Source organism: Oryctolagus cuniculus, chromosome 18 (genome assembly GCF_964237555.1).
Source record: "Oryctolagus cuniculus chromosome 18, mOryCun1.1, whole genome shotgun sequence".
NCBI lineage: Eukaryota > Metazoa > Chordata > Mammalia > Lagomorpha > Leporidae > Oryctolagus > Oryctolagus cuniculus.
The window spans coordinates 67,231,618-67,259,199 of NC_091449.1; the positions used below are offsets into that span (position 1 = coordinate 67,231,618).

General features: G+C 64.6%; 1 long non-coding RNA gene across 1 annotated transcript in view; it reads left to right on the plus strand.

The window, feature by feature from the left end:
* Positions 1-27,093, plus strand: part of LOC138846593 (uncharacterized) — a 150,230-nt gene extending 123,137 nt beyond the window's left edge. The window contains exon 3 of the long non-coding RNA XR_011384132.1: positions 9,773-27,093. This is a non-coding gene — a long non-coding RNA (uncharacterized lncRNA). The remainder of the gene's footprint in view (positions 1-9,772) is intronic.
* Positions 27,094-27,582: the final 489 nt, after the last annotated feature.

The following is a 27,582-nucleotide window of genomic DNA, read 5'->3' on the forward strand; positions in this document are numbered from 1 at the left end:
GGTCGCCTGGCGCCCGTCCTGCCCAGCAGTCCTTACGACTGGGCCTCCGGGAGTCCAGGGCTCAGGCGCCTGCCCACAGAGCCCTCGCTCTCCCGGTGGTCGCTGGTCTCATCGCCAGCCGAATCAGAGTCCCGTTGCCCCCATCTCCATGACCCTCTCTGAGAAGATGACCCAGGGCAGATGGACCAACAGGACCCTGAAGCCTGGAGCCTGGGCCCACCCAGAGCAGGGTCACAAGACCCTGCTCCACCTCGGGTGCCCCCCACCGAAAGGTCATTGTGTTGCCATCTCACAGGGGAGGCACTGGGTGTGGAGCCAGCCCTGGGCCTCTGGGGTCACTGGGTGAGCCCGAGGGTGGCCCCTGGGTTTCTGTAGTGCACAGTCCTGCCTGTCTGGGCCTGCAGCCAAAGTCTCCATCTAGACTGCACGGCCGGGGGGAGCAGTGCGCTCGTGGGCGGACGGGCACGGCACCGGGCCTGTCCTCTCCGGGTGCCCACTGCCCGTCACTGTGTCCCTCTGCTCCTGACGGGTCTCCTCCTCCTCCCCTGCTCTGTCTCGCTCTCGTCTGCCCCGCCCTGCCTGGGCTAGGCGGCAGACGCTACCCCGGCATCCGCTGTGGTGACACGCTATTGTGGGGACACGGATCGCCCAGCAGCCACGGGGGGCTCAGCGTTCCCCCGGCGCTGTTTCCCGGGGCACAGTGAGCTCTTCGGACACTCGTGGCCCCTGTGGTGGCCTGAGAGGCAAGGCCCCTGTCCTGACCTCCATGGCAGCCTGGGACAGACAGCAGGCCCGCCCCACACCCTCCCCACAGGCCTGCGACGTAGCCATAGGCAGTCCCCGTCCTGGGAGGCTTTGCCTGGCGTCACGGCCCACAGGGCCCGGCATGGAGGCGCCGACGGTTACTCGCTTCTTGGGCGTCAGATGCAACCGGGCTGTGCTATGACCCTGGCCCCTGTGGTGTCACTGCATTTAGTTAATGTGCTCTTACCCCACGAACCCCCCCTTCCCTTTGAGCCCCAGACGATTCAGGGTCTCAGTGACATGATGGCCACGGGGCACCCTGGGCAGACAACCCACGGGGCGGAGCCCTGCTACCGGCGCCCTCGCTTTGCTCGTGGATACACTCGAGCCTTAGATCCCAGGCAGTGCCCGGGTAATTAGTATATCACAACAGGACCTAGTGCAGTGGGGAAATCTTCATGAAAGGAAAGCCAGATAAAACCAAAGGAAGTTTGTCAGCTGACAAGCGACACCCCGGGCCCCCGTCCGTCATCAAACAGGAACCCTTGTGGGGGTCGGCGTCGTGGGACAGCCGTGAAGCCACTGCCTTGGACACCCAGCCCCATATTGGAGCGCCCCTTAGGGTCCTGGCTGCGCTGCTTCTGATCCAGTCCCTGCTAGTTCCCCCGGGAAGCAGCAGAGCATGGTCCAAGTGCTTGGGCCCTTGCCACCCACATGGGAGACCCAGGTGGAGTTCCTGGCTCCCGGCTTCAGCCTGGCCAATCCCTGGCTGTGGCCATTTGGGGAGTGAACAAGCGAGTAGAAGGTCTCTTTGTCTCTCTCTCCGTCACTCTGCCTTTCAAAGAAAGTAAATAAATAAATACATCTTTTCAAAATATTTATTTATTTATTCAAAAGTCAGAGTTATACAGAGAAAGAAGGAAAGGCAGGGACAGAGAGAGCGAGGTCTTCCACCCACTGGTTCACTCCCCAGTTGGTTGCAATGGCTGGAGCTGCGCCAATCCAAAGCCAGGAACCAGGAGCTTCTTCCTGGTCTCCCATGTGGGTGCAGGGGCCCAAGGACTTGAGCCATCCTCCACTGCTTTCCCAGGCCACAGCAGAGAGCTGGATCAGAAGTGGAGCAGCCGGGACTCGAACTGGCGCCCACATGGGATGCCAGCGCTGCAGGCGGCGTCTTAACCTGCTAGCCACAGCGCCGGCCCCATAAATACATCTTTTTTTACAAACCCTTTGTGCATAAGCTGTGCGCTGGGTGGATGGAGAAGGCAGGAAGGTGGGAAGCACAGGTCGCAGGCTCCGGCAGCTTGGTGATCCTTGGTGGTGGCCATGTGCAGAATCCATGTGCTGCTACCACGTGGAAGGTGTGGGTCCTGTCGTCAGTGCCGGGAGAGAATCGCGGAGGGAACTCTTAACTTCTCCTACAAAGGGAATTGCATGTTGAGCTTCCTGGCAGCGAAAGGAAAAGGTGAAGTGAGCTGGGTTAAATGACTCTCAGGGGAAGCGACTGACTTCCAGAAATGGCGTGGACGGGTTGACTCTGTTTGCAAAAGGACGAAAGGACTTGGAACATTGTCCATGGTGAGTGAACCAGCGAGGCAGGCAAGGTGAAGACGGAGTAGACGGTGGTCGCCCTTCTGTAAAGAAAGTGTAAAATAAACAAACAAGAGCTCTGAGCACACAGAGCACGGTCCTGCGCGGGGCTCCCGGTGTGCCGCGCGCCGAGTCGGGGAGGGCGCCTTCGGGGTCTTCATTTCCACGGCTTGGACTTGCTCAGACCGCATCCACTCCCCGGAGGCATGCACTGGACAGCACGGGCGGCGAGGAGGCTCCGCAGGCAGGGGACGCCCCAGAGCAGAGCACCCTGGTGTCCGGGAGCCCCCGAGGAAACTTCGGGCTCCTCCGCAGGGTACAAAGGGAAGACTCCGCGCTAGAGAGAGAGAGAGGGAGAGAGATCAGGGAAGGGCCTCCCAGAGCCAGTGCCCGGCCCCTTGAGCCTCTGTCCTGCGGGATCTGGGACCCTCTCAGACCTGGTGTCGTCCCGAAGCACAAATCACCACGAACAGCCGCGTTCCGCGGGGGAGCAGGGTTTAGGCAGCGGCGGTGGGAGGAGGTTTCCTGCAATAAACAGCCCCGTCTCTGGCACAGTCTGCGCTCCGGCAGCTTTATGGCCGCTCGGCCGGGGTCTGCACACTTGCCCCGTCAGAGGCCGCTCCGGGCAGATGCAGATCCGCCCCCATCAGATGGCCCCTGGGGGACGGAGCCGGAGGACCATCTGCCGACCGCACGTGCAGAGCCCGGGAGCCTGGCGCTGCCCAGCACCGGCGGAGCTGTGGGCAAATCACTTCCGGGCTCCCATCTCCCCCACGGTAGAAGTGACCCTGGATGGCGCCGAGGGCGGGCATCCCGCTGTGAGAGTGAAATTCGGAAGCTACACAAACAAGATGGCGATGAGCTTGGAGAGCGGGGTCAGGCAGATCCGGATTTTAGTCTGAATCTGGCCACACCCCTGGGGCAGCACGGTGCTCGTGCAACCAAGCGCCGAGCCTCGGCTCCCTCACCTGTGAAGTGGGCAGAAGCAACCACGCCCCCACCTCTTGGCTTCCAGGCCCAGAGTTCTGCAGACACAGGTGCCAGAAGCCAGCGTGTTGGCCCCGCACTCCTCCTCCGGTCACGGCCGCTTTCCCGAGACAGACGCCGCGGCCGCGGCCAGTTCCTTGCTGTTGTGCGCCCCTGCAGCGGAGGTCCGGGTGCCTTTCTGTACCTGCAGCACCTTGCGGGGCGTCTGGCACACAGCGGTGCTCAGCACACGGACGCTCACGGCCCCTCCACTGGAGGAGGCGTCCCCCCCCACCACCGGTCTCTGCCGACGCTCTCCTGTCTGACTTCCCGGCACCGGGCTGCAGGGTGTGGGCCGTCCTCCGGCCTGGGCTCTCCCAGCGCTCTGGGCTCGGCAGGGGTGCACTTCTATGGGGGGGGGGGCTCCTGGGCTTCAGGCAGTGCTGCCCGCAGGCTGGGGGCCCAGCAGAAGGCTCTCGGCGCACAGTGGCGGCCAGGGTGTCCGGTGAGGACCGAGTTTAGCTGCCGAGGGAGATCTGTGCCCACAGCAGCGTGACGGCACAAGTCAGGCGCGGTTAGGCTGGGAAAGGTTGGGGCAGCCAGTGCATCCGAGCCTGCCCAGCCCTCAGAGTTCCACCCACCGTGGGGGCAATACAGGAGAGCACCGGGGAGGGCCGGCCACTCCACCACGGAGGGCTTGGGGCGAGGCCCCGGCCTGTGAGCGCCGGGTCCAGCCGTCCCCGTCGTAACCCTCTCCCTGCCATTTCTCCGTTCATTAGGAAATCATGTTTCACTTTGAAAACAGAAGCAGTGGGACCACCTCGTGTGGCAACAAAGCCGGAACCCCTCCTTTGCGAGCACGCGAGAGGTGAAGTGGGATTGCACTGAACCCCTTAAGGGCGAGTTGTCCGCGTCAGCGGTTGAGCTGGTCTCGGGGACCCTGGGCGGGAAAACGCGGGACTCCAGCAGCCGAGAGAAGGGGCTATGAGGATCAGGACGAGAGGTGGGGGCTTCCCGTGTGGGCTGTCTGTCGCAAGTGCCATGCATCTGCCACCCCCACGCTCTCCTTCAAACAGCACAGAAGTCAGCCCCCCCGCACCCCCTCTCATCTCCGCAGACTGAGAGAGAGCGCTCGGACGTGCGCCCTGCCTGGTGGGCGTTCATGTTTCTGAATCACCCTGGGGAGTCGCGTTTCCTGGTGCTAAGTCCAGAAAATGCCAGTGCTGCAGGCGCCTGGTGGGGGCAGGGGCGGGGGCTTCCAGGCTTCCAGGCTTCCAATCCGGCCTGGTTCCGGAACCGTTTCCCCCTGTGCCGCTGGCCGTCTCACCCAGGCTCACGCGGCAGGACGCTGGGGCACCGCACCTGCTCTGCTCTGTGGGGGAGGCCCCCGGGCACTGCTCTCGGGCTGCCAGGTGCACCTGCACGGATGGTGATTTTGCTATCGGCAATCACAGGGTCCCAACCAACGCACACCAGGAGGAAGTGCCTTCTGGGTGGGGGAAGGGCAGTGGGTGCAGCCTCCCACCCGCAGCCTGACTGCTGTAAGACGAGGGGACAGAAGCAGAGGTGAGGGGGTGAGGAGAGGGACAGAGCACAGGTGAGGGGGGATGAGGAGAGGGACAGAGGACAGGTGAGGGGGATGAGGAGAGGGACAGAGCACAGGTGAGGGGGGTGAGGAGAGGGACAGAAGCACAGGTGAGGGGGGTGAGGAGAGGGACAGAGCACAGGTGAGGGGGGTGAGGAGAGGGACAGAAGCACAGGTGAGGGGGATGAGGAGAGGGACAGAGCACAGGTGAGGGGGATGAGGAGAGGGACAGAAGCAGAGGTGAGGGGGATGAGGAGAGGGACAGAAGCAGAGGTGAGGGGGATGAGGAGAGGGACAGAGCAGAGGTGAGGGGGATGAGGAGAGGGACAGAGCACAGGTGAGGGGGGATGAGGAGAGGGACAGAGGACAGGTGAGGGGGGATGAGGAGAGGGACAGAGCACAGGTGAGGGGGGATGAGGAGAGGGACAGAGCACAGGTGAGGGGGGTGAGGAGAGGGACAGAAGCAGAGGTGAGGGGGGAAGAGGAGAGGGACAGAGCACAGGTGAGGGGGATGAGGAGAGGGACAGAAGCAGAGGTGAGGGGGATGAGGAGAGGGACAGAAGCAGAGGTGAGGGGGATGAGGAGAGGGACAGAGCAGAGGTGAGGGGGATGAGGAGAGGGACAGAGCACAGGTGAGGGGGGATGAGGAGAGGGACAGAGCACAGGTGAGGGGGGATGAGGAGAGGGAAAGAGCACAGGTGAGGGGGGTGAGGAGAGGGACAGAAGCAGAGGTGAGGGGGGAAGAGGAGAGGGACAGAGCACAGGTGAGGGGGATGAGGAGAGGGACAGAGCACAGGTGAGGGGGTGAGGAGAGGGACAGAAGCAGAGGTGTGGGGGGAAGAGGAGAGGGACAGAGCAGAGGTGAGGGGGAAGAGGAGAGGGACAGAGCACAGGTGAGGGGGGAAGAGGAGAGGGACAGAGCACAGGTGAGGGGGGATGAGGAGAGGGACAGAGCACAGGTGAGGGGGGAAGAGGAGAGGGACAGGAGCAGAGGTGAGGGGGGATGAGGAGAGGGACAGAGCACCGGTGAGGGGGATGAGGAGAGGGACAGGAGCAGAGGTGAGGGGGGAAGAGGAGAGGGACAGAGCACAGGTGAGGGGGGATGAGGAGAGGGACAGAGCACAGGTGAGGGGGGAAGAGGAGAGGGACAGGAGCAGAGGTGAGGGGGGATGAGGAGAGGGACAGAGCACAGGTGAGGGGGATGAGGAGAGGGACAGAAGCAGAGGTGAGGGGGGAAGAGGAGAGGGACAGAGCAGAGGTGAGGGGGATGAGGAGAGGGACAGAAGCAGAGGTGAGGGGGGTGAGGAGAGGGACAGAGCACAGGTGAGGGGGATGAGGAGAGGGACAGAGCACAGGTGAGGGGGATGAGGAGAGGGACAGAGCACAGGTGAGGGGGGATGAGGAGAGGGACAGAAGCAGAGGTGAGGGGGGTGAGGAGAGGGACAGAGCACAGGTGAGGGGGGTGAGGAGAGGGACAGAAGCAGAGGTGAGGGGGATGAGGAGAGGGACAGAGCACAGGTGAGGGGGGTGAGGAGAGAGACAGAGGCAGAGGTGAGGGGGATGAGGAGAGGGACAGAAGCAGAGGTGAGGGGGTGAGGAGAGGACAGAAGCAGAGGTGAGGGGGGATGAGGAGAGGGACAGAGCACAGGTGAGGGGGGTGAGGAGAGAGATAGAAGCAGAGGTGAGGGGGGTGAGGAGAGGGACAGAGCACAGGTGAGGGGGGTGAGGAGAGGGACTAACAAGCAGAGTCCCTAGGGTGGCACCGGCAGGTCCTCCAGGTCCCCAGGCGAGGGGGTGCCATGCTGATGACCCCGGCCCCCGCCGTACCCGCTGCTGCCCGACCTCCAGCTCCATCAAGCTCAGGCCCAGGGACTTCCCTTCAACTTGGCTCTGCCATTTAAAACCGTTTGCTTGTTTAGATTCCTTCCCTCCCTCCCTCCCTCCCTCCTTCCTTCCTTCCTTCCTGCCTTCCTTTTGAAAGGCCAAAGGACCGGCACTGTGGCATAGCCAGTAAAGCCGCCAGCTGCAGTGCCGGCATCTCATTTGGGTGCAGGTTAGAGACCCAGCTGCTCCTCCTCCAATCCAGCTCTCTGCTGTGGCCTGGGAAAGCAGTAGGAGATGCCCACGTCCTTGGGCCCCTGCACCCACGTGGGGGACCCAGAGGGCTCCTGGCTCCTGGCTCGGATGGGCGCAGCTCCAGCCATTGTGGCTGATTGAGGAGTGAACCAGCGGATGGAAGACCTCTCTCTCTCTCTCTCTCTCTCTCTCTCTCTCTCTGTGCCTCTTCTTCTCTCTGTGTGTAACTCTTGACTTTCAAGTAAATAAATAAATCTTAAAAAAAAAAAAAGGCAGAGCAACAGAGAGACTCTTCCAGCTGCTGGCTCACTCCCCGTATGCCCTGGGCTGGGCCAGTCTGAGGCCAGGAGCCAGGGGCCCCACCCGGGCCTCCCACGTGAGTGGCAGGGCCCCAGTCCCTGAGCCATCACCGTGGCCTCCTGGACGTGTGTTTGCAGGAGCAGGGCTGGGGCTCAAAACGGACCCTGAGATACGGGGTGCGGGTGTCTGAACCCTGCCCGCTGCCCACTGCCCGCCCGCCCCCAGCTGTATCAGGCCCCTGTCCTGTCAGCAGGGATTTCCGGCCCGGGCTTCACCTGCGGAGTGAAGGTGCGTCCCTGGAAACGAGGGGCTGATTGAGCTGCCCGTTACAACAAGCTCGTGGGCTGCTTCCCCTCCGGCTCCCCGCCACCCGTCTGCCCCCGCCCCGCCCCGTGCCCCCTTTCTCAGGGGCTGTAATTTGGGCCATAAAGGAAAAGGGGCCTGGGGAGCTCAGGGCCACTGCCCCGCTGTGCAAACCAACCCACCGCAGACCGGGCCTCCAGAGGCACGGGCAGGGCAGGGCCCCAGCCCCCGCAGCACCTGTGGCCCCGCACTGCGCCCCGCCCACCCCCCAGCCGGTCACTGCTGGCCGAGGCCTCGCTTCATGCCGCGGCCCTTTGCAGGCAGGGATGGTACAGGCAGACTGGAGGGTTTTTTTTTAAGACATTTCTGTAAATCATTCTGCTCCATGAAGCAGGAAGCTGTTTTGTCAAAATCGTACGAAAACTCCCTCCCTCCGAGTGTCTGTCAAGTCCAGGTGTGGGATGGGCCAGACTCGGGTGGGCCCCCGGCCCAGCGCCTGCTGTCAGGTGCTCGGCCACTTGTCCCGAGTGACCAGGCCGGGGACACTTTCCCCTCAAAGGTGACAGCCTCGCGCTGCGTCCTCCCCGGCTGCGGCCTCGCACCACGGCGGATGTCCACCCGAGGCGAGGGAGAGAGCCGCCGGCTCCGTCTCTCCTCTTCTTGCGAAGGCACCAGTGCAGCCTCAGCCACTGTCAGTCACGTGGGCACTTGGGGGCTGACCGCCCACGCAGGAGCCTCCGGGGGACGCCAGGTCAGAGCGTAGCCAATGCCAAGTCCAGTGCTGAGGGCACACACGCTCCTTTCCCGGGTGTTCACTGGGGGCTCTCTGCCGGCCTGGAGCTTGGGGAGCCGGGGCAGGAGGCAGAGGCCCAAGGATGCTGGCGTCAGCCCAGGGCCGGAGGACAGCGCCAGCCTCCGTGTGCGCGTCCCTTCCTTGGGGCAGGTGCCTGCTGGCAGGTGGCCTTGTCCCTGCCCACCGCCCGGTCCCCAGGAACCCAGGAAAGCCTGGGGACAACGAGAGGGAGAAGCCAGCTCGTGTGCCTCAGATAACGAAACAAAATCAGGTTTTGGAGGTGGGTGTAGAAGGAAGAAGGGAGCGCCTGCAACTGGGACGCAGGGCGGAGTCTCCCAGTGGACGGCCAGGCCCTTGCTGCCCGTGCGGCCGCCCTGCAGAAGGGGAGGGGGCCGTGGCCCTGGAGCCCGGCGCCGGCTCTGAAAGCCCCAGGGAAGGGCCCGCAGCGGCCGGGGCAGGCAGCGCTGGCCAGCTCCTGCAGCTCGCGTCGGCAGGCCTCGGCCGCGGTCACCGGGCTGGTAACAGGAGATGAGAGGCCCCCGGTCGACCTTTCACCTCCTCTTTACTAAACAGGCCTAATTATTGCATTTGTCTGTCATTTGAGCCACAAATGACCCATTCAGGTCAGGGAGGGGCGGCCGAGCTCGCAGCCCGCCTGGGAGCCCAACTAATTGTGCCCTTCAGGCGGGGCGAGCCGCAGGCCCTCCTGCCCGGCTCCCTGCTTCCGGGAGGGGCTTCCCGCCCCGCCGCTCCCTGCCAGGGGCCCTGAGCACTCGGCTCAGCCCGGCCCCCGCCTGGGCCCTCTGGGTGGCTAACGGTGGATGCTGGTTCTTCCACTTGGGGCCTGGGTTTGGATCCCAGTTCCACGCAGACCAGGGATCCGTCTCAGCAACTCTGGCTTCCGCTCATCACCTGCCCAGTGTCCGAGCTCGCCAGGGCTCCACTGACACACCCGGCACCCGCGCTCCCCAACCTCCCCCCTCTGCCTTCTGGCCACCTGGACTACATTTCCCAGCCTCCTTTGCAGCGAGGTGACCCTGGAACCCCATTCTGGCCAATGGCATGCGAGCAGGCACGGGGTGTCCCACCCCCAGCTCCCTGTGCCAATCTCCTTTGAGTGGCAGGACTCCCAGCCCCACCAGGAGGGAGAGTGGCAAGATGCGAGCAATGGGTCCCTGAGTGGCCACCGTGCCCACCCCACCCTCGGCCTGGAACAATGCTTCTTTCAGCACCTGGGGACTCGTGCTTTTCCCAGGAGCTGATGCTTCCCACGAAGAGACGCAGTGTGCCCGGCTCCCTTGCAGCTAGGGTCGGCCCATGAAGAAGTAAATTTGGGGGCAGGACATGTGAGAACTCTCCTTGCCAGAGAGACAGGCAAGTGATAGTGAATTCGCCTTTTCCCTCTTGCTGCCTAGAATGTGGATACGGTGGCCGGTGCTGCAGCAACCGTGTCGAGCTGTGAGGTATCAAGACTTCCGCAGGAGCGGGAAGGACAGAGTCCCTGGTGGTGACTGAGCCACTGCACTGGCCGCGAACTTGTGGTGAGAAAGATGAGGTAAGTGACAATGGCCGTGATTGGGGATTTTCTGTTAAACACACTGACGTGTAGTGCTGATACCGCCTCTCCTCATTTATAAAAATGTAGACGTTTTGCAATATGTGCTACATGTGCTGTATGGAAAGCACACCTTACACGCAGGAGCAAACACATGTGCGATCCGTGCCATCTGGACAGCCGGTCTGTGGTGTTTTGGGGTGTGACAGCCTCGCCTTGCCTGTTCCCCAGGGCGACAGGAATCTTAACCTTGTTCAGATGTGAAACCAGCCCGGGGCGTCAGGGTCGTAGTCCTGTTAAGTGAGACATCACGCAGTCTGCCTGGCCTCGTATCTACTTTACCTGAATCCTTATGATAGACGCCGTGTAGAAACCCGGCCTGCAGTGAGGGCGTGGCTGCTCGGGAGGCCCGCACCCCGTCAGACCGTGCCTGGCCCGGCCCCGGCCGCTCTCGGAGCCCACTGCCGGCTCACGCACCTTGGACAGCAGCAGGGTTCAAGTCCTGGGGTCCCTGCCGCCGACAGCCCCGGCTGCAGTGAGCGTTTGAGGGGTGGGTAAACCAGTGCTCGCTCTAGGTCTCCCCAGCTCCCCACCTTTCTAGTCAAGTGAAAAATCTATTATTTAATTAAAAAGAAATGAGGAACGTGGAAGCGGCTGGACAGTGAGATGAGGCTGGGAGAAGTTTAGACGCCGAAGCAGCGGATCCCAGGTCGGGCCCAAGCGCCCGCTGAGGAGCCCACGCTGCGCTCCACGTCTCGCTCGGGCTCAGGGCGGGGAGCACTTGCGTGTACCTTGTGTGGCGGTGCCACAGGGCCCCGGCTCGTGTTGACGACAGCTCCGCGTGCGCAGGCCGCCCCGAGACGGCACTGGGGCCGTGGGGCGCCCCGCGGGGATTGAGCCGTGCTGCCTGAATGCATCAGCCCGACTTAGGGCTGCGCTCAGCTCGCCGCTGAATGGGAGGTCTTAATCCCCCCTTGTCCAAGCTGAACGATGGTCTTGCCACGGCAGCGTCCATTAGCGGGGCCCTGGCTGGGGGCTGGGGGGCTGGGGCGGACGTGGAGGCAGGAAATTGCCCGGGCGAGGTGAGGTCCGGCCGCCCATGCACGCTGCGATGGGAGAAGCCCCTCACGCACCGGGGCAAGTCCAGATGCGCCCGGTGACCCGGTGAGGCCAACACCGCCATGGCAGTCGGAAGCCCCTGGAGCGGAGGCCGCGTCTACGGAACACAGTGTCAGGCCTGCACGGGGAGGCGGTCTTCCAGCTCCCAGGTGTTGATCCATCCACCTCAGCGCACTTGTGACACTGCTGGAGGGGGGAGGAGAACGCGTGTGTGAGCGTGTGCACGTGTGAATGCATGTGTGTGCATGCAAAAGTGTGAGCATGTGCACTGTGCATGCATGTGTGTGAATGTGTGCATGTCTGAATGCACATGTGTGAGCCTTGCACGTGTGAATGTGTGCATGCGTGTGTGTGAATGTGTGCATATCTGCATGCATGTGTGTGAACTGTGCACTTGTGAATGCATGTGTGTGCATACATGTGTGAGTGTGTGCACTGTGCATGCATGTGTGTGAATGTGTGCACATGTGAGTGTGTGTGAATGTGTACATATCTGTATGCATGTGTGTGAGCCGTGCACGTGTGAATGCATGTGTGTGTGCACGTGTGCATGCGTGTGTGAATGTGTGCACATGTGAGTGTGTGTGAATGTGTGCATATCTGAATGCATGCGTGTATGTGAGCCTTGCATGTGTGGATGCATGTGTGTGTGTGAGAGCATGTGCACGTGTGAATGCATGTGTGTGCGTGTGTGCGCCTGTGCGTGTACCTCATTCTGTTCCCATCCCAAGCCTGCAGTCCATGTGTGATGTAGGAGTCTCCTGCAGGCCCACAGGGCCAGCCCAGCGTGCGTTGCCTCCCTCCCCACATGTCTGCAGCCTAAGGGCTCTCAGGGTGGGGTTGGGGCAGTGGGGTGGGGAGCCACGGCAGCCTGAGAATCAAGCTCCAAGCAGGTGACCCAGGTAAATAACTGCTCTGCCTTGGGCCTCTGCTTTCTCCCCCGTAAAACGGGCCAGCAGCCAGGTCCATCCCTGGTAGACTTTCTCCACGCCCTGTTTCAGTCCCTTGGTCTGCACAATACCACTGGGGCATCAGAGGTGTGCTTCCCACCTCCTGGAAGTCAGGGCTCAGGGTGGAGACCCGGGGTCTGAGGAGGGCCCTTCCTGGTTCACGGGGGCATCAGCTCCCCACCTCCCTCTGCAGGCGTCCCTGCCCCCAGCCCCGGCACCCCGGAGAGCTGACGGCCACTGTTGCCCGCTGCAGCAGGGACTCGGCCAGAGGCTCCTGGATGCAATCCTGGTGCCATCGTTTGCAGAAACCAAACTGCAAGAGGGGGACGGGCGAGAGGCGGCGGCTCAGAAGCCGGCCTGTGTCGCCCGCCTACCCCAACGGCCTCCCTAGCGTTCAGTCCAGTTCCTTTCTCCAAACAGCCACTCAGGGTCACTGACCACCGAAGTCAACCAAGCGCAATGAGTCATCGCCCAGGAATTGCCGAGGCAGCCTCGAGGAGGGTGTCGCCGTAATTCTCCTAATAGCCATCGGCAAAGTTGTGACCTGGAAAACCCAAGCTCAGGGCGCTCAGCCTCCCGGACCGCTGCTGAGACAGGGCCGCCCACCGGGGCTGCATCGCGTGCTGTTTAGGCAGGCGACCGGGGACGCGTCCAAAACCAGGGATGACCTCGGGGAATTGGATTTCAGGGCGACTGGTCCACCTTGGCCCTGGGGACACGGTCCTGGAGGATTCCCTGGCTGGGGGCGGGGGGGATGTGGCCAGGATGTGATGGTCTGCAGAGGAGATGCCGCGGCGCCGGGGGGCAGGGACGGTCGTCCGGCCTGGCTCCCCTCCTAGCAGCTGTTTTCTCTTTGGCTCCGTGGAGGCTGGAAGTGAGCACACGGAGCATCCTTGCTGGGTGACGCACGCGGGGACAGGCGTGGGGGTTTCGCGGCGTGCAGCCTCCCTCCCGTAACATGACTGCTCCACCCTGGGGGGGAGCTTCTGTGCTGGGGGGCTGGGGGAGCCCCGCCCCCTCGGTGGGCCCGGCAGCCCTGCAGGTGCGAGGGGCGGAGCCCGGCGGCTGCTGACGTCAGTTCCTCAGCCCAGCCCAGGGGAGCTGCACATGGGCCTCAGGCCCCCTCTCTTCTGGGAGCCCCCACCGCCCCCTGGTGGGACTTGGCCTGCACCCTCCCACCCCCACACCCACTCTGAGCCCTTCCCTCGAACAAGAATTCTGAAAGCACGGCCCCAGAAGGGACTGGCCGAGCCTGTAAACTCTGACCCGAGGCGAGCCGACGTGCCTGGGCTGCGGCACTCCTGGGTCTCGGTGCTGGTGCCTGTGCCACGTCCAGGGTCTCTCCACAAACACAAAGGATGGGTCCCCCTCCCCGAATCTGACCGAGGCTATCGGAGGGCGGGCCGTCTGTGAACAGCGCCCGTGGTGCACGATGGTGAAGGTTCGGTGTTTTCTCCGGACCTCCTCGGACACGGGCCGGACGGGCACCGAGCAGCCAGGGGAAGAGGCCGCGCTGATGCACCGGAGGGCTGGGGGCACAGAACGGCGTCTTAGCGGCTGTGAGCCTCTCCGTCCGCGTGCGGGAAGCGTTTCAGAAGAGCCCATCCTCTCTGGGCGTCTCTGAGATGGGGGCTTTCAGCGGGGCGTGGGGGCGCTGGTGCTGGTGTCACCATGGCCCTGGGCAAGGCGACTCCCCTGGCTGCTTAGTTTCTTCTGGTTTCGGATGAGGGGCTCAGCTCGCCAGCCTCAGGGCTCCGGGAGCTGCGTCATTGTAACTCCACGCGGGGGCTGCTGCGACGGCGATGCTGGGACAGCGGGCGTAGCCCAGTGGGGTCCCCAGGACACCGGGCCTGTGCTGCCTCCGTGGGGTCTCTGATGCTCTCTGCAGCCAGGCCTTTGTCACACAGGACTCGCCAGCAGTACGTGTGACGCTTTCCTAGGTGACACGCCTGGGCTGCCCCCGGGGAAGGAGTGCCACAACTGCCCGGCAGTAGACGCACGGTGCCTTTGTTTCCAAGTTTGTTCGAGGGGCAGAGAAAGCTCCCATCTGCTGGGTCACTTCCCACATCCCCGTGACGGCTGGGGCTGGGCAGACGGCAGAGCCCGGAGCCAGGGACTCGGGCCAGGCTCCACCTGAGCGGCAGGCACCCAAGTCCTCGGCCGGCGCTGCTGCCTCCCGGGGTCTGCATCAGCAGGGGTCAGCGCCGGGCACGGAACCCAGGCCTCGGCTCTGGGATGCGTGTGTCCTGCTCACTGGGCCAGCGCCCTGCAGCTGATAGCCGTGGGACACCATGAGGGGGCTGGGGGGCGGGGGCCGAGGTTCCAGTGTCTCGTGTGGAGCCTGGCCGGTGGTCTGCAGACTGTGGCTAACAGTGGGCAGGGGGTGGGCTCACTGCCCCCCACCTGCTCGTCCTTCGGGTGCAACCCGGAGAGGCTGGACAGGCGGGTCAGAGCTGCCTATGTGTCATCACCCCAGCTCCTCCCTGCGATGAAGACCCAGGCGGGAGTGGAGAGGCCGCCCACTCCCCGGCACCAGCCGCTGCCTGGAAGCGGGCAGGAGGCTGGGGAAGTGTCCATTGTGCGCCTCGACCTTGGGCAGATCCCTTGATCTCCTGCACTTAATTTCCTTTGCAAGACGTGAGGTGGCCCGGAGTCTTCAGCAATGAAAAGAAGTGCAAGGCCTCTGGCGAGGCGCGCGCTGCGCTCCGGTGCTTTTCCAGGGGTTATTTTTGGGCCACAGTGAGCGCCTTCCCTAAGGTGTTTCCTGGAGGTGTTTGTCACAGGCCACCCACGCCCGGGGTCCCGAGCGGCAAGAGCTGACCCGTGCCTCCTGCAGCGCGCAGGGCCCTAGTTGTGCCCCGCGTCCCCTCCGGCCCCCTGGGGGTGCCCCCCCCCGAGGAAGGACCTCCCTAGGCCCCCTGCTTCCCTCAGACCCCTGCTCGGGGCAGAGCCGCTTGGCAGGAAGACACCCGGCCAAGGCCTGGGGCCCTCGCTCCCCACCTAGGGACTCGCTCCCCTGGCGGGAGCAGAGGGGGCGGAGCCGGGCCCTGGCTTTGCTCAGCACAGGTGCCTCTCAAATCTGCCGCCTCCCGTCCCGATGTGATTTCCACGGGGTGTTCAGCGCCCTCCCCGGCACCTTGGGGGGCGGTGTGGGGGCAGGTGCGGTGGGCTCCGGGGCCTGCTGTGGCCGGCCATGCCTCCCCACATGCACACGCACACACAAGCACACGCGCGCGCACACACCTCCGCCAACCCCCCGCCAGGAGCTCATTTGCGCGGAGCTGCCTGGGAAATAGCAGGAACAGCACGACCTGCTGTGGATCTGTGGGACCCCACCTGCGTGGCAGGGCTCAGGACGCCCTCCTGCACGCCCACCCTGTCAGGGGCAGGGGCCAGCCCTGGAGGCAGCATGTGGGCTTCCTGCTTCCGCTCCATCACGCTGTCCCCAGCCCTGGCTGCGGCCCCCACACAGCCGCTCGGGTCCAGCGCAGGTCTCAGGGTCAGCAGCCCTGTGTTCCCTCCGGAAGCTCCCTCGCTGTGATTCTTGGCTCCTGGCCCCTCCTCCATGGGCCACGCCAGTAAGGGGAGGGGCCCTTCCCGCACGCTCCTCTTGCTCCCCCTCTGCCTCCCCCTTCTGCTGCAGGGACCCCTGCGATTCCCCGCAGCCAGGACAGTCGCCCCTCCTTTATTCCGCCTGGGACGCCAGCTCCCCCGTGCCGCCACCTCACCCCGGGGACGGGCATCGCTCGGTGGGCACGGAACACTCAGGGCCTCCCTCTCACTCCGCTGTCCATAGCCAGCCCCTGCCCCAGCCCAGGGCATTGGCACAAGCCTGGCTCTGGGTCCAGGGACGATGGGGAGCAGTGACCATCGCAGCCACGAAGACGACTCTGTACTGAGGTGCCGCACCACCGCGTGCCATTCACACGACGCTTCCGTGCCACCTCCACGCATTTATCCCCCAGGGATGCCGAGCCAGCGAGTGGGGGCCACGGGCTTCACCGCGCTCCGCATGCTAAGCTTGCCCGGGGCAGGGTCGCAGCCAACACGGAGAATTTGCCTGTGACAGCGGGGACCCTACGCATTCCGCACTGCCTGGTCCCCGCGCCGGGCACCACCCTCATCCCTGTTTCAGAGACGCAGGGACTCCTATGGCTGAAGCAGAGCGCCCGGGTCACACGGGCTCCACCCCGGACGCGGGGAGGGGGAGGACGTGCAGCAGTCAGTACAGCCGGGTTGTGAGCCGACGGTGTCCCTGAAGCCCCGCCCAAGCAGAGCCTGTAGGAAGGGTGCCCAGGCACCTGCAAGAGCACCCGGGGTTCGCAGGCAGGGGCCGTCTGGAAGCCACACACACCTGTGGACAGCTGGGGGCAAGGGGCTGGGGGAGGGTCGCTGGGTCGTGGGGTGGGCACGCAGAAGCGAGTGCACAAAACGGAGACTCCCGGCGGGGAGGCGTCTGGTGTCCCCACACCTCCCACACGCACACACCTGCCCGGGGCCTGGGGGCTTGAACACTGTCTCAGTGTCCCCAAGAGAAACCCCTGGCCTGCGAGGGGCAAGCACCTGCCTTCAGGGAGCTCCTCCAAGGATGTGACCTCCCCTCCCCGCCTGCCTCCTGGGGGGCCACAGCTGCCCCCGGTGGCCAGGCCCCAGCCCCAAGGGAGGACAGGCAGATGCGTGGGACTCTCCATCCCACTCCTCTCACGGGGGTCCTGGGTGGGGAGCGCGGCCAGCAGTACTCCCCCGGCACAGGGAGGGGCGAGCGCGCCCTGCCCAGAAGAGGCTGCACCGCACCTGAGCAGCCTGCTCTGCCCCCTCCGCCGCCCCGCTGGGTCCCTGCACCCAGCTTCCCCAGCGCTGGGAGGCGCAGGGGCCGCCCCGTGGAATTCTCCACTCCTGCTGGGAGGTTGTGAAATCCTGGTGTGGCTCTGACCTCTCCATGCCCCGTGTGCAGCTCCCGGGGTGGGGGGTGGGGTGGGGGGGCTCCTGGGACTGAGGGAAGAGAATATAAACACCCCCTCCCCCCAGCGCCGTGTGCAGCTTAGGGGGGAGGGGCCCCCAGGGAGCCGCCCATTCAGGCTCACACAGCCTCCCCTGCCTCTGCCTGTGGCCCCGCCTGGCGACCCCTGAGAACTACGCGGGCTCCGCACAGCACAGTGCGTGGTCCCGCCGAGCCCCAGGCATTGCAGTCTGTCCACACCCGCTCTGAGGCGCCTCCCTCCTGGACGCCACGCGCCTGCACAGGGCACCTGCGCAGCCCCTGCGGCACCGTGGGGTCTCCTGCTGGACCTCGTTCTGGACAAATGAAGGCGCCCTGTGGCCCTCACGTGCCCCCCACCCCCGCCTGTTCTCTGAGCCCCTCCCACAGCCCCTCCTGCTTGAGCAGGTCACCTCTCGGCCCCCCCGGCAGCCAGCGTCCCGACCTGACAGGAGCACTGGGAGCCCCGGTGTCGCCCCTGCCTCGCAGCCCCCAGCCCCCAGGACAGCTGCTTCCCCACATGGCCAGGGCAGCTCCCAGAGCCGCCCGACACGCGCACCCCTGCAGGCTTCGGGTGGGTGTTCAGTCAGTCAGTCAGTCAGTCACTCAGGCACAGGTTCATTAGTGATGCCTGATGTCACTGCAGCGAGCAGGGGTGGGGAGGAGGGCGGGAAGCTGCTGTCCGTCACCAGGTCTTTCCCGACCAGAGGCGCTTATCCCAGCAGGGAAACAGCAGGAGCTGCTGACTCCTGGCGCCCCAGAGCACGGCTCCGGCGCTCCCCGGGGCTCCGAGCCACGCGGGCCGGCCCTGCCTCACAGCCCTGCTCTGGCTCTGTTTGCACACCCTGTTCTCGCCTTCCGCCCACCCTGGCCCCAGCCGGCCCTCAGTCTCAGCTCAGACCCCCCGAGAGCCTCTCACACTGACGACCTGTGTGCGGCCGTGTCGCCCCTTCTCTGGGGAGGGCAGAGGCACGTGGTCTGCACCCCGTGGGCTCCGGCTCTGCCCACAATAGGACCTGGAGCATCCAGCCCCGCGGTGAGGCGTCCAGAAGTCCCCCTCATGCCAGCCCTGGCTACTGCCTTCTCCATTTGCCAAAACACAGGCAGGGGCACCGTCCTCTTGACCAGGTGTTGCTGGGAAGGCTGTGGCCTGTGGCGTGGGGGCAGGGAGCGTGGCCTCAGCCCTGGCTGGTACAGACGAGAATCAGAGGAAGAAAGGGAGTCCCAGCGAAGCTTCTCCCCGGTGCCCTGCTGGCCCCAGGACCCCGATCTCCACCTGAAAATCACTCCCTGGGCCCCAAAAGTTGCACCTGAGATACCAATGAAGTCACACGAGACGGTGCCTGTGGCAGGAAAACGCAGGACAGGATAACAAAGCCAGGAGGAATGTTCCGGCAATGGTGCCGTGACCCACCCCGTGCACCCGTCATGGTCCGAGATGGCCTCGGATGAGAGAGGGGCTCCCACCTGCCTGCCGCAGGCTCCCAGGGAGAGCGGAGTGCACTTGGTTCTCACCACCAGGGGGCGAGGACGAGTCCCCTCCCCACACCTGGACACACTCAAGCCTGATGGGAGCCCGGGGTTTGTGCCACACACCTGGGAAACTCTCCTGGGAGCTGTGGATTTGCCAGCCCCAGAGAGCTGGGCATAAAGGGGGGCCTGGGGATGTTGGCTTTTCGTTTCTGCTTTTTTTTTTTTTTTTTTTTATGCAGCACCTGGGTGGATTCTGGACCACTCCGGGTTCGATGGCACGTCCAGCCCAGCCACACAAAGACTCAGCGCTGGAACCGCACTCAGAATTCGGTCCCGTCTCGCTGACCGTGGTGGGATCCCCTGAGGACATTTCTTCTCGCCTCTTCTTTTTTTAAAGATTTATTTATTTATCCATTTGAAAGATAGGAAGAAAGTGGGGGACAGAGAGCCTCCATCCTCTAGTTCACTCCCCAGACGGCCACAACTGCTGGGGCTGGGCCAGGCAGAAGCCAGGAGCCCCATCCAGGTCTCCCAAGTGGGTGGCAGGGACCCAAGGACTTGGGCCACCTTCTGCTGCTCTCCCACGTGCGTCAGCAGGGAGCTAGATGGGAAGTGGAATGGCTGGGACTCGAACCAGCACCCATAGGGGATGTGGGTGTCGAAAGCAGCAGCTTTGTTCCCCTGCGCTAAAGCACCAGACCCTCCAGGGGCCTCACCAGAGCTCCCCAAGAAGATGCCCCCCAGGTTCACAAGGCGAGGAGGCTCGAGGGGGTGGGGTCTCGCGCTCTGCGGGTGCTGGGCCCACGACTCTCATCTTCCTCCCTGGAAACCCACGGGCCATTAAGTCTACAGAGTCGGCGCCCCAGTGAGGGCCACTCCTCACCCTGCCACCATGGGTGCCTTCACGGGAACTCCATTGCATTGTCACCCACTGTGCACAGAGGTCACGGGGACACTCCCCCCGGGGCTGGGGGATTCACTGAGTGGACGTGTGGACGTGAAGCCGGCACAGCCCGGGGCCGGCCGTGACTGTCGCTGTCTGTGTTCTTAGCACTCGGCTTTCTACAGAAACTTCTAGAACCGAAGGTGAGAGGCAAATGCAGAAGATGTGGGTACCGCCATGTCTGTCTCGCGGCACCTGGTTAGAGAGGCGAAGTTCAGAGACCAGCCCAGCCCAGGGAGGTGGGACGATGGACGGGGACCCGCCCGACGGTGTCAGGGGAGCCTCGGTTGTGCTAAAATGTGAGGGCAAACAGTGGGGGAGCCAGCAGATGGGCGGGTAGAGCATGGATAGATGAGAGAAACAGGTCCGGGGGCAGGCCCGTGCCCACACTGACGCCGCTGGCCAAAGCTGTCCTGGAAATCTTGGACGGGAGCACAGCCATGGCTCCCTCGGGGGGGCATTTGGAGGTGTTCAGCGAATGTCGAGGAGGGGGCTGCGGGACCACCAGGCTCCTCACCATTTGGCAACGGCCGCACTCTGCAGGCTTCCACAGGAAAGAAAGCCATGATGAGACGGCGCTGAGGCTCCTGGCCCTGTCCAGTCTCCCCTGACCTTGCAGTCGGCAGGCGAGGGTCACTGGGGGTCACGTGACCCCGGGCAGAGGCAGGCGCCGTTCCTGGGCTGGAGGCGCCCAGCCCAAAGCGTGCAAGAGGAGGTTCCGGATGAGCCCACGGAGCTGTCGGGGCAATGCCCTGAGGTCACTGCTGTGGCTGCCGCTGTCCGCAAGAAGCAGGAGGCGCTTCTTGACCCTCCCTGGATCTGGGGGCAGCTCCCCAGGGGCCGCTCAGCCCCTCCCCAGTTTGCCAAAAGCCAGCCCCGCACACAGCTGGCGGCGGCCGCGGCATCCTGGCAAAGTTCTCCTTGACATTGACATTGACAAGACAGCAAGCCTGGGCGTGTCCCCAGGGGACCGGCCGCTCCCCCGGTGCCACTCAGCGGGGTTTACGATCTTCCTGGAGCCTCTCGGCCGGCCGGGCCATGCCAGAGCCTGCGCCAGAAAAAGAAAATTCCTCGGTGACGTAAATGCAGCCAGGACACTGGAGGGCCGCGCTCTTCCCGCCCCAGGAAGGGGTGGGGTGCGGGGACCGAACCACTTCAGGGCCCAGCAGAGAGAGAGAACGAGAAAACCCGGAGCCTCTGCGGCTGACCGGCACCCCTGGGCCAGCCGTGCTCAGCCCGCGTCCCCAGAGCACACAGCCGGGCATTTGCGCAGGACTGCTGCCCAGATAAGGGTTTTTCTGGCAGGGGAGATGAGATCAGCGGCCAGGCCTCCCTACCAGAGGTCTTCCAGGGGCTGGGCCCCGGGGCGTGGATGGCAGTCCTGGTAACTCAGGGCGCCGCAGGGACCGGGTCAGGCGTGAGAGGGGGCTGACCAGCTCCCCAGTGTGCCTGCAGGCCCAAGTCAGCCCAGAGGAGCAGGTCGGCCCCTGCAGGTTCCTGGGGTGCCATGGAGAGAGTGGGGGTGTCCCTGGAGGCCCCAGCCCCGGCAGTGGGGAGGGAGAACGGCCCTGCTTGCTTTCTCCTCCGGTGCGGGATTCTTGGCTCGCGAGCGAGCACGGATGTTGGCCTCGGTGACCAGCCCAGGGGCGCTCTCTCGGCCGTGGCCCAAAATAGCTCCGGAGCCAAAGGAAAGGGAAGGCAGGACAGCGAGAGCGGGGGCCGCGGGGGAGCCAGCGACACTAACCAGAGGCGTCACCCAGGACCCTGCCCTGCAGGCACGGGCAGCTCATGGGCAGCCGCCCCCTGCCCACCTCTGGACGGGCACCCTCGTGCTGGGAGCCACAGGGAAGGCGGTTAGACCTGGGGGCCGGCCGGCGACCGGGAGGAGGCTCCCGAGGGGCTGGGCTGCGCTGGGCTGCTGGGAAGATGATGCAGCGCCTGTGCAATGCTCGGGGCGACCGAGCAAGGCCCTGTGTCCTGGCTTTTAATGGGCAACACACGGCGCTGCCGGTGCCGCCGGTCCCAGCTCGGGGCAGAGAGCGCGCCAGACGCTCCCCAGAGACGCGGGCGGCCACGGTCTCCAGGATGGCGCCGGGCAACGCTACCCGGGACTCTGTCTCATGGTGAAGACCTCGTCCCTGCGTTTCACCTTGCACCCGGGTCCCGGAGACCCTCACTCCCCTATGACACCTGCAGACGTTCCTGCCCCAGATCAGCACAGGGGGCTCCTCTCCGCCCGCTGTGACGGTGAGGGACACCCACACTCCCGCCGGCAGCCACACCTCCCCCGTGCCTCTGCTGTGCCTTTATATGCGCGGTGTGGCATCTGTGTTTGTCCAGGTCAGGGGCATCAAGGACACTCACGCCGCTGCCGCCTCCCACGGCAGCCTCTTCGTCTCAAACAGCTGAGCCTCTTCTTCAGCCCCCCACTCTCCCTCCGCCCCTGCCCCCCCCTTCTGTCTCTGTAACCTGACCTGGGCCGCGTGCCCCCCCGCAGGCGCCGAGCCCAGGTGCATCCTCCTATACTCGCCGTCGCACACAGCGCCGCGTCCTCCAGCCCCACCACGAGATCCGAGGGTCGGGGCCGCCGGCGTCCGGTGCTCCTCGCCAGCCAGCACCTGCCCACGTCTGCCAGGGGACGCCGGGTCACGCCCACCTTTCGGCCCCCTGACGGAGGCTGCTGCAGAGACCTGTGTCCCGAGCTCCTGCACGGACTCAGCTTTTCCTCTCGGTGCCTGTGCTGCTGGTGTGACCACCAAAAGGTCGTGGTCAAATCCCACGTCGCTGTCCCCTTGTGTCTCACCCTCCTGGTCTTGGGTTTGTGTCTCTGATGCATTTGCAGTTGCACTCTGTGTGGTGTGAGGGAGGGGTTGGCCTGCAACTTTTGCATGCAGAGGCCTGGTTCTCCCAGAACCGTGGAGAGGGAAGCCCACCCTTTCTTCGCTGGCCCCTTGCCCGGTGCGAGGGTCTGAGTGTTTCCCTGTCTGTCTGCATGTCGGCACCACGGTGTTCTGAGGTCAGCAAGGACGGGACTTCCCTGTGCGCGTTTACACTTGTTCTGTCCCCATCTTGTCGACCAGGGAGTGGAGATCTGGAACGAGTGCACGCAGCCCGGGGGTGGGGCGCAGGCTCCTTGCAGTTTGGATCCAGGAGCAGGAACCTTCCGGCTGCTCCCCAGCCCCCTCCCTCTCCCTCCGACGGGCTGTCCTCCCTGGTCTCGCCCCATCTCAGCCCACTGCCCCTGAGCAGTACTCCTGGATTTTCCTGGCTCCCCCTTCCTCCCCAGCTGGGGGTCCCCACACAGCCACGCCGGAGAGGGGGTGCTCAGAGACCCCACCCCAAACACAGCTCCTCCGGGCTCCTTGTCAGGGTGTGTCCTGAGGGACCTACCTGTCACTGAGGGCACGCCTCCACTCAGAGGCCAGGCTGGGGGGAGGTGTGGCCCTTCCCCCACCAGACCCCGGCCGTTCCCTGTCCCTTGTGTCCTCCAGCCCGAGCCCCGGTCTCAGTTGTTGCTTCTCTTTGCTAAGCGTCTGCAAACAATCCAGCCCTCCAGGGTCCCTCCAGCCTGACCCCTTCCTTCTCTCAACCCGGAAGGCACCTGTTGGGCCTGGGGGACACGGGTGGCAAATCGCGGCCGCTCTCGGAGGCTGCCCTGCCCACAACAGATGCCCCCTCGGAGTCTCCGGGGCCGGCCAGGAAATCTGCCTTTCGGACAGCGATGCCGATGAAGGGAGCCCCAGTGGGTAACAGTCCCTCCGCACGTCCCGTCCAGCCGAGCCCCGGCAGTGGAAGCGTGTGCTTTGCTGTGATCCTCGGGGTTTGCCTCGTTTTGCCCTGGTGATATGAGATCGCCGCTCCAGGAACCCCACGCTGGCTTCTGGCTCCTGTGTCTGCAGAACTCTGGGCCCGGAAGCCAAGAGGTGGGGGAGGGACCCCCTACAGGGAGCCCGCTCTGCTCAGCCACCAGGAGGCTCAGGGCTGCTCACGGCCGCAGCCCCAGCCCAGCAGGTCCCGGGGGATGGGGCAGCTCGTGGGGCCCAGCTGGACTGCACTCAGCTCATCCCAAACCCTGCCCGTTTGTGGTTTTAAAAAAGCTTGTTTCCTTCATTCCTAAGACAAAGTGACACAGAGAGAGGGAGACAGAGAGAGAGTTTCCGCCTGCTGGTGCTCTCCCCAGATGCCCACAACAGCGGGAGCTGGGCCGGGCCGAAGCCAGGAGCCAGGAGCTCCATCGGGGTCTCCCACGTGGGTGCAGGGGCCCAAGCACTTGGGCCATCTTCTACTGCCTCCCAGGCCGTCAGCAGGGAGCTGGATCGGAAGAGGAGTAGCCAGGACTTGAACCAGCATTGTTACAGCATGTGGGAGTCCCAGGCAGCAGCTGAACCCGCTGCGCCCTGGTTCCTGCCCCAGCCTGGCCCTTTGCGCCCCTCTGTGTCCGTGCTGGACACTCCCCGACCGCCCACCTACAGAAGTCTCTGCGGAGGTGGTCACGCACAAGCCCTCGGCAGAAGCTCCCTGGACCCGGAAGCCCCTCCCCCGGCTTCTCAGCATAAACGGGGCCGGCGGGCGTGGGCCCCTTTGGACACTCGCTTGGCGGGGGTGCGGCCCTGCGGCTCCCCGGCAGTCCTTGGCGGCCTAAGGTAAACCGACAGCAGCGTGGATGTGTTCGGCTCCTGCAGTAATTAACTCGGGTTTACTTAACCCCGACACCGCCTCGCAAGCGTTATTATTTTTCATGGAGGCAGCGAGGCTGGCTCTGCTGGCTGGGAGCTGGATCTGACCCTGCCCGTGCCCTGAGCCCCGGCACACCCCGGCCAGCGTCCCCGGGCTCCAAGACAAACACCGGGCCGCGGCCGGGCTCTGGCCACCATGGGCCGGGCTCGGGCTTTCCGAAGAATCGGAGAGATTGCACCTTGTTGCCAGCAATCCCGTGGCAACATTTGTTTTCTATTTGCCTTTTTTTCTTCATGAAATCACTTTTGTAAACTCCTCAAGAGTTCCAGTTTATTCAGTGACAATTAGTTTATGGCATTTCTGAAGTGGATTTAGATCCGAGTGATAAAATTACAAGCCAAAATTGCAGCCATAATGGAAAATCCTGCTTCATGTTTGGCCTTCGAGACCACAACTGAAAGATTACGGGCCGGTGCCAACCGACAGGAGGAAGCAGCGTCCCGGGCGTCCACGGCCTCACGGAGCGGGGGTCCCACGCCCCGGCCGGGGCTCCCGGCAGGTGGAGGAGAGGGGGGCGGGCGCCTGTCCTGGACCAGCACTTCCTTGCGTTCCAGCCGGCTGATTGCATCTCGGCCTCTCCGTGTTTAAAGAAACCTTCCTGAGCTATTTCCTGATAGCAGCTGGGCGCCTTTTGAACGGCCTGCAGGGGGATTCTGGAACAATCTAAACTTGTCATGGCAGCTCCAGGGGCAGGGCTGACTTTGAACTTGAGCAGGAAGTGCAGCGTGAGGCCGGCTTGCCCGCTCCAACGTCTTCTTCCTTTGCACCGTTTGGACCCCAACAATACCCCCAGGACCTGCCGTGCTGGGGGGAGGGGAGGAAAGGGACTGGGCTTCTCTGTGCGCCTGTGGTACCCCAGCCCTGGGGATACGGCCGTGACCTGGGGAGGCGGCCCTCATCCTCCTAGGTGCAAGTGGCGAGACAGACGATGGCGGAGAAAACCAGAGTAGCCAAAACCAGAGCTTCAGCTCTAGGGCACGGGAGCAGCCGGGCTGGGGTCGGGGCATGGTTTCTCCTGAGCTGGGATGGAGAATCCCAGCAAAGGCCCTGGGGCTGGGCGCTGGGAGGGGTGCAAGATGGCAACTGGGCTGAGCATCTGGTGGGTGGGAGGCGAGGGGCTGCAGGAGGCTCTGCTGCTCCTCCCAGCCCTGCGCAGGCCTCCTGCGGCTGCGTCTCCCTGCCCGTGCCCCACGGGTCCCTGGCTCTCTGTTCTCCATCCCCTTCCCACCCTGGGAAACCCCACTCCTCGCACCCTCGGCCGCCTCCGACAGAGGGGAGCAGGAGAAGCGAACTTCCCGACCCAAGGACCCTGAGCCTCGGGCTGCCTGCCCTGGAGCGGCCCCGGGAGCCCTGGGTCAAGCGGCCACCTAAAAGATGACCTTGGCACTGAGGACCAGGTGCTCACTGTGCGGACACAAAGACAGAAAACCCAGAGAATTGCAGTTCACATTAGGGTCCATGTCCTGCCAAACACGGCTCGCTCTCACTCTCTTGCGCTCTCTCTGCCATTCCTAGATGGACGGGTGGATTGACAGACAGATGACCTCAGACAGGGTGGGTGCAGGGTAAACAGCACACGTCCGTCCGCACACGTGCAGACACACTCAGGCACTCGGGATGGCATAGGGGCAAACTCCACAGCCTGATCTGCAAGCTACGGGGCTACTGGGCACAGCTCAACCCAAGAGGCATCCAGAGAGGTCCTTGCACGGGGACGGGCTGGTCCACAGGCCGCAGTGGCGGCGTGAGGGCCCCTCCCCCAGGCAGCAGCCCTAACGGGGCGGGGCTGCAGGTCGACACTCAGGTCTCTCCGGCTTGCTCGTTTATTTGGCCTCCTTTTCTATCTGCCCCACCTCCCCTCCCCTTCTGGGGTTCCCTGGGGGTCACCTCCCAGGGGAATTCCTTGACCCGGCAGCCCCAGAGCCCGGCTGTGGGAGCCGCCGTGACCGCCAGGCTGGTGCCACCCCTCTGTGTGCAGAGGGCCGCCGGCGGCGGTCTCCAGTGGGGGTGGCCGCCGTCTCCAGGCACCTGCCCTGACTGCAGCCTCCGGCCTCGGCCTAACCCCCCATCTGTGGTCCCTTCCGGTAGGGCCTCCCGACCCCGCCCACGAGGGGAGCCAGCCCCAGGTCTGCCATCTGCCCATCGTGGGTGCTCCTGGCCCAGGCTGGGAGCAGCACTTTGCCCTCTCTCTCTGTGCTTTGTTTGAGTGGCAGCACACGGGCGACCTTGGCGGGTTTCTCCAGGTGGACGCCTCGGGGGACCTCCAGGGCCGGGAGCCCTTGCATTTTCGGCTTCAGTTGCCTGTCACTGCAGTTCTTGCCCGAGAGGCTGCCCTGGCCGACCCCCGAGGGATCGTCCGTGGGACGGAGCCCCCGACACACACACACACACACACACACACACACACACACACACACACAGCTGCTGGGGCGAGGCTGGTGCTGGCTCTTCTCTCTCCCCGGCTTCCAGCCTGGCCACAGTCCTGTGAGTGCCGAACCCCACGGCACGGGAGGAAGCAGACTGGGGCGGGCGGGCAGCCCACCCAGGGACGCACAGCGTGGTGTCTGCAGGGCAGGCCACCACAGACACGCGCAGAAACACCAGGCACAGCTCCGGAGGCCTAAGTGGAGGCAGGGACGGGCCGCTCCCTCTGAGGGCCTCCGGGAATGTCCGTGTTAGCTCCGCCTGGGCTTCCGTGGCGCCGGTGGGCGCTCAGCGCCAGCCCCTGCTCTCGCCCCGCGGCTGACCGCTCTGACCCATGCTCTCTGCACTCAGGGTCCCGGCCACCAAGGGTCGACCCCACCCTGGGCCCCCAGCGTCCCCGCCTCTGGGCTTAGGCAGGCCTGGGCCCGGCGTGTTTTGGTCTCACTGCACCCTGGGGGTGTCTTGAGCCCCAGTCTGCCTGCCCGCTGAGACAGAGTCCGGGTGCTGTGTAGGGGGCGGGGGTCCCTGGGGAGGGCAGCAGGGGGAGGAGCAGGGGCTCGGGGTCCCCGTGGGATACCTGCTACCAGTAGGCTGGGGCTGCCAGTGCCTTTCACCCGACGCCAGCTCAGCGCTTCTCAGATGGCGTCTCAGGGCCGCGCCCATCACCCTGGTCCCATTCAGGGGCCGCCTCTGGGTGCAGGACTGTGACTGCACCCCCACGGAGGGGCTGCTCCTGGTCCCCTGTGCTGGCCTGGGTCCGGGCTCTGCTGCCTTCCAGCCACCTGGATCTTTGTTTCTGTGCGGAGCGGGGAGGCTTCCCCCAGACCACTCAGGCTGCTCAGCCGACACCCGGCCTCAGCGGAAGGCTCCAGGGAGCCGGCCCTCGCCCCTCCGTGTCTGCGTCCACGGTGCGGCCTCTGCTGTGTTGCTCGGTCCCCTGCAGGAGGCAGCTGGGGGAGGAACCCAGCCCCTCGAAGCCCCACGCCCCCAAACGCTCCCACGCTGCAGCTCCCGGAGAAGCAAGCTGAGCCCTGGGCCCCCAGGAA